At 41.2% G+C, this 12,354-nt stretch overlaps 1 long non-coding RNA gene across 2 annotated transcripts in view; it reads right to left on the bottom strand.

Annotated features, from left to right (window-relative positions):
* LOC147339853 (uncharacterized) overlaps positions 1–12,354 on the bottom strand; it is a 174,568-nt gene that overhangs the window by 136,920 nt on the left and 25,294 nt on the right. For both annotated transcript variants that reach the window (XR_015159227.1, XR_015159224.1), the window contains one exon: positions 4,645–4,745. This is a non-coding gene — a long non-coding RNA (uncharacterized LOC147339853). The remainder of the gene's footprint in view (positions 1–4,644; positions 4,746–12,354) is intronic.

The raw sequence follows: 12,354 nt of genomic DNA, 5'->3' as shown, positions 1-12,354 counted from the left end.
CAGAGTGAAGTAAGCCAGAAAGAAAAACACCAATACAGTACACTAAAGCATTTATAAGGAATTTAGAAAGATGGTAACAATAACCCTGTATACGAGACAGCAAAAGAGACACTTATGTATAGAATAGTCTTATGGAGTCTGTGGGAAAGGGAGAGGGTGGGATGATTTGGGAGAATGCCATTGAAACATGTATAATATCATGTATGAAACGAGTTGCCAGTCCAGGTTCGATGCACGATACTGGATGCTTGGGGCTGGTGCACTGGGATGACCCAGAGGGATGGTATGGGGAGGGAGGAGGGAGGAGGGTTCAGGACGGGGAGCACATGTATACCTGTGGCGGATTCATTTCAATATTTGGCAATACCAATACAATATTGTAAAGTTTAAAAATAAAATTAAATTAAAAATTAAAAAAAAAAAACCAACAAATTGAGCACTAAAATTCAAGAGACAATGTTCTGTCTGGTGTACCAGCTAGGTAAACTTTAATTTTACAATGCCACTTGCTTTCCAGAAGCCTCCTGTAGCCATTTGACCCACAGATGACTGGTCAAATCAAAGAGGGCAGTGACACGTGAAGACGAGGGCAGACTGATATTTCTTGTTGGCACTTTTACCAGTTTCTCTACAGGGTACGTATGTTGTGCAACAATGAATTTTTAATCCCTCTTAACAAGATTTGTCCTCTGGTTATAAATATCCCTGTTGTCACATGCTCATCTATTTCTTAGCTCCAATTGAATTGTAAACTCACCCAAGCTATAGTTTATAAGCTCCAGGATCATACCCAGTGGTTCATCAGTATCAGTTTTACTATACCACAGAGAAAAAGTAGCTCCCTGGAATAACAGATTAAGGAACGAATAAGCCAGAATGTCTGGGGAATAGAGTCATACAATTTTCATTACAATGACTCTTAGGGCTTGGATCCAGGCTCGTTGTGGAGAAACTAAGTGTAAGAGAGTTTAAGTGACATATCCAGAGTGATATAGCTATTTAGTGTGATTATCTTTGGGTATTTGCTTCTTTATGTCCATTTAAACTATTAAATAAGTCTATGGGATATGACACACATATACTTGAATAAACAGCCACCCTTTCCCCAAAGAGCACTTGATTTAAAATAAAAGAAGAAAACTATGGGACAGGACTTAAGAGATGGTTACTGAGCCACACTTGGGTTTGCTTGCCTGACTTGCAGCAAAATCAATCTACTGACATGGGGTTGGGTGAAGGAAAGGACAGTGTTTATTGCAGGGCCAAGCAAGGAGAATGGGTAGTGCATGCTCAAAAGACCTGAACCCCCTGATGGCTTTCAGGGAAGGGTTTGTAAAGGCAACATTATTAGGTTTGAAGTTTGTAGGGTGCATGATCAGCTTGTAGACATCCTTTGAATTCGTTGTGGTGAGGTCACTGGGTGTTATATTGGAAGTTAGCATCATCAACCTTCTGGTTCCTACCAGTCTGGGGTCTACATGCTTGTGGTCAGCATGCAGTTTCTCTCTGACACTTGGTAGGGTTTTAGTATCCTCAAAAACCATTCAAGGTATGGCTCAGGATATTATCTATAACCCTTAAGGAGGAACTAAAGGTCTTTGATTTTATTTCATGGTTAAACTACTGTAATTTTGTCTTGCTTGACTGATATTGTTGTCATTTCTGCATTTTCTCACTTCTCTGATCAAATATACTCTTTGGAATGTGGGGAAGGTCTAAGAGGCTAAATCCTTTTTACAAACAAGAGGTAGGAGACATGGAGGGTATGTTGCCAGGAAGGCCCCACAGAGTCTGGCTCAGTTTCAAGACCACAAGTTCCTATCCAGTCTATTTGTAGGGTGAAGTGGGAGCAGGAGGATGTTAAGTGAGTGAAAAGTGTCTGTGGTAAAATTAGTGATACACACTACCTTGTGGATGAAGCCCAAGCATATTACACTGAGAAGCCAAACACAAAAAGGTCACATATTGTATGATTCCATTTATATGAAATATCCAAAACAGGCAAATCCATAGAGACAGAAAGCAGACTCATGGTTGCCAGGGGCTGGGCAGAAGGCAAATGAGGAGTAACTGCTTACTGGATATGGGTTTTACTTTGAGGTAATTAAAATGCTTTGGACCTAAATGTAAATGAGTATATTATGAATGTACCAAATGCTACTGAATTGTTCCCTTCAGAATGGTTAACTTTATACTACGTACATTTCACCTCAATAAGGAAAATACAGGTCGAATGAGAGCAAAAGCAAACATAGCAAAATGTTAACAACTGGTGGATCTAGGTACCCGCCATCAGGAATTCATCGTACTTACTCTAGCAACATTTCTGTTAGGTTTAAAATTTTTCAAAAGAAAAGATTAATAAAAATAAAATATCTCTAGAAAACAAAGAAATCATTTACTGATATTGCAAAATTGAGGTCACCAGCTGAAATCTAAAATTCATACAGTTTCATATCTATCATTTGATCACTGGCATGTCAAAAATAGGAACAACTCTTACTTCATTGGCTGGTAAGGTTTCTAACAATGAAAATTACTTTCCAGGGGAGTCACAAGCCAACACTCTTTAACTTCAGAACCTATTAACATGCAGATTTCTGAACATCAGCACCTAAAAATGCATTTATTGGGTCCTTTTGAACAGGTGGTAGTAAGATGTGAGGGTCTGAGCTTTGGAAATTACATGTGTATATTCTGGCTTTGTCATCCGCAGATGAGTCTTACCAATCCACTGATGGCTAAAAGCAAAAGGGTGCAAGGTGACTGAGAGTTTCACAGGAGTAACACTAGGGGCACAAGAGCCCATTTTGACCTTTGCACAGTGTGTCCTGAAACTCAAGCAGTGATATAGGAAAGATAATACCCCATCCTATAACCTTGTAACAACCAGAAAATGGCATGTCTGCCTCTAATGCACAGTGGGTCCAATGGAGTTAATGCCTCCCTGGTTTCTTACAGGTCCAACACCTAATTCTAAATTCCCCATTCAACCATGTCTGAGGCCTGAGACAACAGATCAAGCCTGTCTACACAGGGTGAGAGGCTACTTGCTTCTCTGACCAAGATGTAGATACACAAAAAAGTACATAAGGATGTGAAAGGTTGTATCATAATGTGATCATGCTTAACACTACTGAAGCTGTACATTTAAAAATAGTTAAGATGGTGGACTGAATGTTATGTGTTTTCTACCACAATAATTTAAAAATACATAAGACCCAAGTTTCAGTTTTCACACAGCAGACATGAGGATGGCTTCCTCTGTGTCCAAAATGAAGGTACTTTGATGCAACTTAACACACTTCAAATGAAATACAATTTGTTCCTATGGAGGAAAAAAAAATAACCTAGAAAAACACTCAAGCCTCTGCACAAATCTATGTTCAGTAAGAAAAATGGATGTAAGAACAGGTTAATGGCAGAAGGACATTAAAAATAGAAAAGAACTATTGATTTGAAGCTGTTACCTCAAGAGATAAGTACCAATAAACACTGTAGAGCAGAAGTCTGCATGTACCAGATGATGATGGGAATGGATCCATTCCCATTTAGGGTTTACCCATTGCTTCTGAAACGCCATTTATTCTTTATCTTGACACTGGATTTACCAAATCACTAAAGGGAATGGGAAGATCAGTTCATGAATATAACCTTTGTTGGATGACTAATACAAGGATGCTCCACTTCAATTACTGAATTCTTTTTCATTTTGTCTTGCAATATTTTAAATTTTCCCAGAATTTTGATCATACCTATAAGAACAAATCTATGTTCAACCAACAGGGCCTCTTCATTCACACTTTTAACACCCAAGGGTTAATAATTTCAAAAGATTAAAATGCTATTCTTCTCTAAGTGTTATCTATATCGCAGTGAGTGTTGTCTAAAGATTTGGTAGAAGCCTTCACTGGAGGGATTTCAAGTATGGAAACAGATGAAGGAGGAAATATCTGGAGTGGTGGATCCTGCCAGGTAAGTAGAGGCCAGCTCTGAATTTCATTCTATTTCTCTTTTTTCCTTCGTTTCACCTTATGCCCAGAAGTTTGTATAAGTAGACCTTTTCTTGATATAAAAACATTGTCTTAATTTGGGACCTAATAACACTTCAGAATAAATGCAGGGAGTTCCCTGGTGGTTCAGTAGTTAGAACTCCAAGCTCTCACTGCCAAGGGCCTGTGTTTGATCCTGCTCAGGGAACTAAAATCCCGCAAGTCACATAGTGCAGACAAAAAGAAAAGAAGAATCCAAGTTTTCACAGAACTGAGAATTTGGGAGAACATGTTTTCCAAATATGCTTACATAGGCATTATTTTTTCATTCATCAGTTCAGCGCTAACCTTGTTGTGGACGTTTGAAAAGATGGCCACAAATTCTCTGACACTCCTCCCATAAATTGGCAGGGTCTAATTCTCCCCTTCTACTGCCTTGAACCTGGCCTGACCTTATTTGGAAGAAATAGAATTTAGGAGAAGTGATGCTACGTGACTTCCAAGGCCTGGCAGCTTCTGCTTAGTTCTCTCTGAATACCTGCTCTCTGGATAGCTCTCTCTTGGGACCCAGCCACCATGTTCTAAGAAGCCCAAGACACATGCAGAGGCCAGGTGTAGGTACTCTGGTGGACAACCCAAACTGCAGTCCTACCTGACAGCCGGGATCAGCTTCCAGGCTTGTGTAAGCCATCATGGATGTCCAGCGCAGCTGAGATTCTGATGACTGTAGGCACAGCGGACACTTGACTGCAACTGTGTGAGAGACCCCAGTGAGAACTGCTCAGTTGCAACTTCCCTGAATGTCTGACCCTCACAGTGGTGAGCAAGGTTAAATTTTAGTATATATAAAATTACCCTGAATTTGGGGGTAATTTGTTATACAGCAATAGATAGCACAGCAAAAGAAAACAGAATATGAAACTTTATAGCAAAAGAAATTGTCAAGCAAAAAAATAAAATTAAGATGATTTGGCCACAAAACGGTCCATTTGTGTTTTTTTTTTCCCCATTTAAACATGAGCATTTACAAGTTAAGAGATCTGTGTTTTTATGTTGCTCAGAGTAGAAAGATATACATTCAGAAATGTAATTTTAATATTTAAAACTATAGATGTTTTATGTAATCAAAATATATTGTCAGACACTGTACTAGAGATCAGCACAAATTCTGTCCTCAAGGAACAAATAGTCTAGTTGGATAAATGGCATGTTAAAAAAAATTTCAATGAGTTTCATGTGCATAAAATCCTTACAATATTTACAGGCACATCCTAAGTGTCATGTACCTGCAAACAAAGTAAATAAATATACATTCACTTATTTCTTCAACAAATACTTATTTATCATCTTCTCCGTGGCAGGCCCCACGTGAGGTGCTCAACATTCAGAAAACTAAGATCATGGCATCTGATCACATCACTTCATGGAAAATGGATGGGGAAAGAGTGACAGATTTCTTTTTTGGGGGGGAGGGGCCTCCAAAATCACTGCAGATGGTGACTGCAGCCATGAAATTAAACATGCTTGATTTTTGGAAGAAAGTTATGACCAATCTAGACAGCGTATTAAAAAGCAGAGACATTACATTCCTAACAAAGGTCCGTCTAGTCAAGCTACAGTTTTTCCAGTAGTCATGTATGGATGTGAGAATTGGACTGTAAAGAAAGCTGAGCCCCGAAGAATTGGTGCTTTTGAACTGTGGTGTTGGAGAATACTCTTGAGAGTCCCTTGGACTGCAAGGAGATCCAACCAGTCCATCCTAAAGGAAATTAGTCCTGAATATGCAGTCCTGAATAAGGACTGATGCTGAAGCTGAAACTCTAATACTTGGCCATCTGATGCAAAGAACTGACTCACTGGAAAAGACCCTGATGCTGGGAAACATTGAAGGTGGGAGGAGAAGGGGACAATAGAGGATGAGATGTGGATTGCATCACTGGCTCGATGGACAGGAGTTTGAGTAAATTCTGGGAGTTGGTGATGGACAGTGAGGCCTGGCATGCTGCAATGCGTGGGGTCACAAAGAGTTGGACTTGACTGAGCTACTGAACTGAACCGAACATGACGGGGCCCGTGTGAAGTGCTAGACAGAGTGCTGAATAAAGAGATTACATTCAGAGGAGAGGACAGATCCTGAACATTCAACAAGCACAGGTATCCTGGAAGCATTCCAGGGATGCTTGGGAAGCCAGAGAAGGCTGCTGATCCCAGGAAGGCCAAAGGCTAGGCTAGACCAGACCAAGGCTAGAGAGATTTAGCAGCATGTCTGACAGCCAAATAACAAGAAGAGAAAAGCAGTTTACCCCAAGCCCAAATGGAAATCTAATATGTAAAGTCAAATTTGGGAGAGGCCTGAAGGCCAGTGAGGCAATCAAGATCTGTTCCACAAATTCCACACTGGATCAGAAGGAAAGTCCAAGTGCAGAGACAAGCACTGGACTGCATGCATTGGACCACACATGAGAGCTGAAGAAGACAATGTTGTTGGAATAGAAGACTGGGCACAGTGCTCAAGCCTCTGGTACTTTGGCACTAGAAATAGAGTAGAATACCCATTGCACAAACAGGTCTGGACCAAGATATGTTGCAGCTGAGGCAAACTAAGAAATAGATATGTGCTTCTGATGCTATCCTTCCAATCTTAATGCAACAGTTTCTTACTGAGGGAGTAGAACTGGCATCAGAATGGTTTTTGTTATTTCTACTGTATACTTTGCTAAAATAGGACTGATTTATAAGTTGATGGTTATAGACGTAGTCACACATGTAGATCTGAGTTAAATGGTACCATATTCCTGATTTCCATCAGAAATGGTATTACCTTTACAGATTGGTGCTCAGAGCAATTATGCACTTGGTCTGTCTTTTAACTTGGCTCTGAGCCTGAAGGATCCCAGAATATGAGTGTCTGCTAATTGGCCTGGTGTGAATGGCCAAGGGCTGGTGTGTGTGTGTGCGCATATAAATAAAAGTGTATCTGTGTGTTATTGTTTGTATGTATGTGTGCATGTGTGTGTGTATGTGCATGCATGTGTCCGTCCTCCTGAACAAGGTGGATTCTACCAGGGTTAGAAATATGTCAGTAGTATTGAATCATCTAAGTTTTATCACTTGAGAGTTTAGAACTCAACACTTTTTATATAGCCTTTTCCCTTTTGCTTCAAAGCCCAGAGCTTGGATTCAGGAGTCTGCAATCATGGAGTCCTCCCAAAGATGGGCACAATAAAGGATAAACATGGTAGAGACCTAGTAGATGCTGAAGAAATCAAGAAGAGATGGAAAGAATACACGGAAGAATGTTATAAAAAAGATCTTAATGAACCGGATCACTACAATGGTGTGGTTAGTTACCAAAACCCAGACATTCTGGAGTGCGAAGCCAAGTGGGCCTTAAGAAGCACTGCTGTTAATAAAGCTAGTGGATGCGATGGAATTCCAAAAGAACTATTCAAATCTCTAAAGGAGGATGCCATCAAAATGTTGCATTCATTATGTCAACAAATCTGGAAGACCCAGCAGTGGCCACAGGACTGGAAAAGTCCTCAACCCAATTCCCAAGAAACGTGGTACTAAAGAATGTTCTAACCATCAGACAATTGCACTCATTTCCCATGCTAGTAAGGTCATGCTTAAAATCTTGCATGCTAGGCTTAGAATTAGGTGAATCAAGAACGTCCAGATGTCCACGCTGGGTTTAGAAAAAGAAGAGGAACTAGAGATCAAATTGCCAACAGTTGCTGGAGTATAGAAAATGCAAGGGAATTTCAACAAATCAGCTATCTCTGTTTCATTGACTACACGAAAGCCTTTGACTGTATAGATCATGACAAACTGTTTAAAGCTCTTAGAGAGATGGGAATACCAGACCATCTTACCTGTCTCTTGAGAAACCTGTATGCAGGTCAAGAAGCAACAATTAAAACCCTGTATGGAACAACTGATTGGTTTAAGATTGAGAAAGGAGTATGACAGGGCTGTCTGCTGTCACTCTGTCTAACCTATATGCAGAGCACATCAGGAGAAATGCCAGGCTGGATGAGTTGCAAGTCTGAATCAAGATAGGCAGGAGAAACATCAACAGCCTCAGATATGCAGATGATATCACTCTAATGGCAGAAAGCAAAGAGGAACTAAAGAGCCTCTTGATGAGGGTGAGGGAGGAGAGTGAAAGAGCAGGCTTAAAACTAAATATTCAAAACACTAAGGTCATGCCTTCTAGCCCGATTACTGCATGGCCAATAGAGGGGGAAAAGGTGGAAGTAGTGACAGATTTCCTCTTCTTGGGCTCCAAAATCACTGCAGATAGTGACTGCAGCCATGAATTCAGAAGACAATTGCTTCTTGGCAGGAAAGCAATGACAAACCTAGACAGTGTGTTGAAAAGCAGAGAGATTACTCTGCCAACAGAGGTCCATATAGTCAAGGCTATGGTTTTCCCAGTCATCATGTATGGCTGTGAGATTGGAACGCCAAAGAATTAATGTCTTCGAACTGTGGTGCTGGAGAAGACTCCTTAATGTCCCTTGGACCACAAGGGGTTGAACCAGTCAATCTTTTTTTTTTTCTTTTTTTTAACTTTACAATATTATATTGGTTTTGCCATACATCAACATGAATCCGCCACGGGTGTACACGTGTTTCCCACCCTGAACCCCCTCCCACCTCCCTCCCCATACCATCCCTCTGGGTCATCCCAGTGCACCAGCCCCAAGCATCCTGTATCATGCATCGAACCTGGACTGGCGATTCATTTCGCATATGATATTATACATGTTTCAATGCCATTCTCCCAAATCATCCCACCCTCGCCCTCTCCTGCAGAGTCCAAAAGACTGTTCTATACATGTGTTTCTCTTTTGCTGTCTCGCATACAGAGTTATCATTACCATCTTTCTAAATTCCATATATATGTGTTAGTATACTGTATACTATCCAGTCAATCTTAAGGGAGATTAAGACTGAATATTCACTGGAAGGATTGATGCTGAAGCTGAAGCTCCAGTATTTTGGTCAACTGATGCAAACAGAAAACTCATTGGAAAAGTCCCTGATGCTGGGAAAGATCGAGGGCAGGAGAAGAGGGTGTCAGAGGATGAGATGGCTGAACGGCATCACTGATGCAATGAACATGAACTTGGGCAAACTTCGGAAGATGGTGAGGGACAGGGAGGCCTGGCGTGCTGCAGTCCATGGGGTCACAAAGATTGGGATATGACTGGGCAACTGAACTACAAACATGGTAAAGCCATGCCTGTGATCCTTAATGGCTGTAAGACCCTGGGCAGGTTCTCAACCCCATTAAGTGGCAGTTTCCTGAGCTTTAAAATGGGGATAATAATATTTTGCTCCTAAGATTGTTGTGAAGGAAAAACAGCATACTGAAAGCATTGAATGTGATTCCTGGATCATCATAAGCACTAAGTAGAAGCTCTTATGGTTAGAATTGTAGGTACTAAACAAGGGCTACAAACATCCAGATACCACCCAAACTAGGGTTTATACTCATTTCCCAACATTACAGTGTGCCTTATAAATAGTTAAAATACTAAACAAACTGTAGACATAACTAAAGCAACCCAATTAAAATGCTTCATCATTTGCCACTTCAGAAGGTACTCAAAAGCTAGGCAATTCTCTTCTAGACAAACAGATGGCCATTTTTCATCTTAATATAGGTAGGATGTTTTTGTGAACATAAGCTGATCTGGCTTAAAAATCCAAGCATTCTTTTAGCTCTACATAAATTAATAACTCAAAAGAAAACTTTTAAAGAACAAACTTCCGTTTTGCTAAAATGACAGTCCATTAATGGATGCCTCTAAACTTAGCAAACTCTCCAGCTGTCTTATCGTTGGGTTTTTGTTGTCTGCCTCAAATGCACACTGATGGCCAGATCTCAGCGGCATCAGATGGAATGAGAGGCAGCTAGTCAAAAGTCCAGGACGACCTTCTTCCTGGTCTAGATATTAACCCTGCTATAGTGGACGTTTAATCCATTAACTAACGATGAAAAAGGAGGGATAAGAGTGCTATATTCTGACATCAATAGTTTCAAAGAGCCTAATGAGACTGTTTGGAAGGCATACTAGGACGCCTTCCAAAATTGATGAGCTCAACCATTGATGGGAGTAACTGAAGAAAACATTCAGCACAGTTTGATTCAACAGTTCTTTTCTGAACTGCCCATGAATCCTGAAACTGAAGTTCATTTGGAGGTTTTTTTTATACCATGTTTACAGAGATCCTGAACCATGAAAAAGAACAGCTCCTTATCACCAACTGCTCCATCTGTTCATCTATTCATCCATCACTCTATCCATACATTGATCCATCACCAATCCATCCATCCAGCTGCCCCACAAATACTTACTGAAAGTTTTTCCTCTCATGGAGCTTAACAAGAATGATGAGATATAATATAGAGCTATTATTCTAGAGATAACAATAAATAAAATAAATGGGGGGTGAAGGAATACAGTGCAGTACATGTGTGCAAATTTAAATAGGGGAGCACGGATGGTCTCAGTAAGTAGGCAATATTTGGGCAACGTCTGAAGGAGGTGAGGGAATAAACCATGCATATGTCTGAAAGAAGAATGTTCCATATAGAGAAACAGCATGTGCAAAGCTGAGTGTGTACTTTGTGAGATGGAGAAATACCAAGGAGGCCTAACATAGCACAATTCCACTGGTCTATGAGACCAGAAAGCCCTGGTATTTTCCCACACTGTGTTATCCTGGGTTCCCTGGAAAACAGAGCCTGAAGAAAGGTTTAAATGCTAAAGCTTTCATGGGAGGTATAATCCATGGCAGCTAAAGTGAGGAGAAAAGAGGGAGATTCAAATACAAGGTGAGGGACTTCCCTGGTGGTCCAGTGGCTAAGACTCCACACTCCCAAAGCAGGGGGCCTGGGTTCAGTCCCTGGTCTGGGAACTAGATCCTACATGCCGCAAAGAAGAGTTCACATGCCACAATTTAAGATCCCATGTGCCACAATGAAGACTCTGAGCAGCCAAATAAATAAATATTCAAATGTAAGATGATGTCCTGTGGTACTGGTCACTGCTTCCCAACAAACTTTCTATCAAACACTATGAGAGAAACCGCTGATTCTCTCAGGTGTGTCCACCTGGTACCAAGATGAAAAGAAAGAACTGTGCCCCATTACAGCCCATCAGAGAGGGAACGCATAGGAAACTTAGCTGCTGACTCTCCGCTGTCTCCTGTCTCTACACTGATCAGAGTTTGTCCCACGGGCATTAACTTCCCTGCACATCTACACAGAAAATCATAAGACCTGTGCACTTTATTCTCTGTAAAACTAAAGGTAAATTTCTCTTGAATACTAACAAACGACAAATAGTCTGTTGCTTCAGCCTAGGTCCCAAAGAGAAGATGATGTGTCGCAGGACTAGTGAAATAAACCTTTGTTGATATACGCCACTGAAATTTTAGAGTCAATTTTTGTTGCAGCATAACCTAGCATATCCTGATTGACACAAGGATTCACTGCCCCATTAGCACATTAATGACATGAGTTTCTCAGTAAAGACACCTACTTAATGTTATTTAATCCAGTATTCTCAAACTGTTTTGATTAGTGAATATTCTTTCCACAGAGCACCTTAATATAATGGAAGTAGTTTGACAAAACACCATCTGTATAATCTTCTGCAAGGAGATTGGGCAACACACCCTACTGTGCAATAATTAAAATATTCCCAGATCTTGGCAGTTTGGGTATGAATGATGTCACATTTTTATGTCCAAACTGGACTTCTCCAGTGACGTACTGGAAAAGAATCCATCTGCCAATGCAGGTACGCTGGTTCAATCCCTCCCGGTCCGTATGCCCTGGAGCAACTAAGCCGGTGCACCACAACTACTCAGCCCACGTGCCCTAGAGCCAGTGCTCCGCAAGAGAAGCCACTGCAGTGAGAAGCCCCGGCTCTCCTCAACTAGAGAAAGCCCCTGAGCAGCAACAAAAATCCAGCACAACCAAAAACTAACTAAATAAAATTTAAAAAACACACACATATATGCCCAGATTAAGGATTCCTAGCCCAAGACTACTGTTCTGCTGCATCCCACAGGCCAGCAAGGCCTCACTTGCCCAGTTTCACGACCAAAGAAAGGGCCCTAAGTCAGCGACAGAGACGAAGACATTATGGTTTACCTGATGGAGGACCCTGCCTGTCTCCAGCAAGGTCCTGGAACAACATCCCATCGTGTGCAACGCTGGAGCAAGCAGGCAGGACGGACACGCTGGCAGGTTTCACTGCTGGGGGCTGGGGGAAGCCAGGATTACCAATTGTACGGGAATTGACCTCAGGTGATCCCTGCCAGGCAGACGCCCTGGAGA

The sequence above is a fragment of the Bos grunniens genome, chromosome X, assembly GCF_055505025.1.
Source record: "Bos grunniens cultivar Pamir isolate PY7600 chromosome X, Bosgru_T2T1.0, whole genome shotgun sequence".
Classification (NCBI taxonomy): Eukaryota; Metazoa; Chordata; class Mammalia; order Artiodactyla; family Bovidae; genus Bos; species Bos grunniens.
This window is presented reverse-complemented; position numbering and strand designations above follow the sequence as displayed.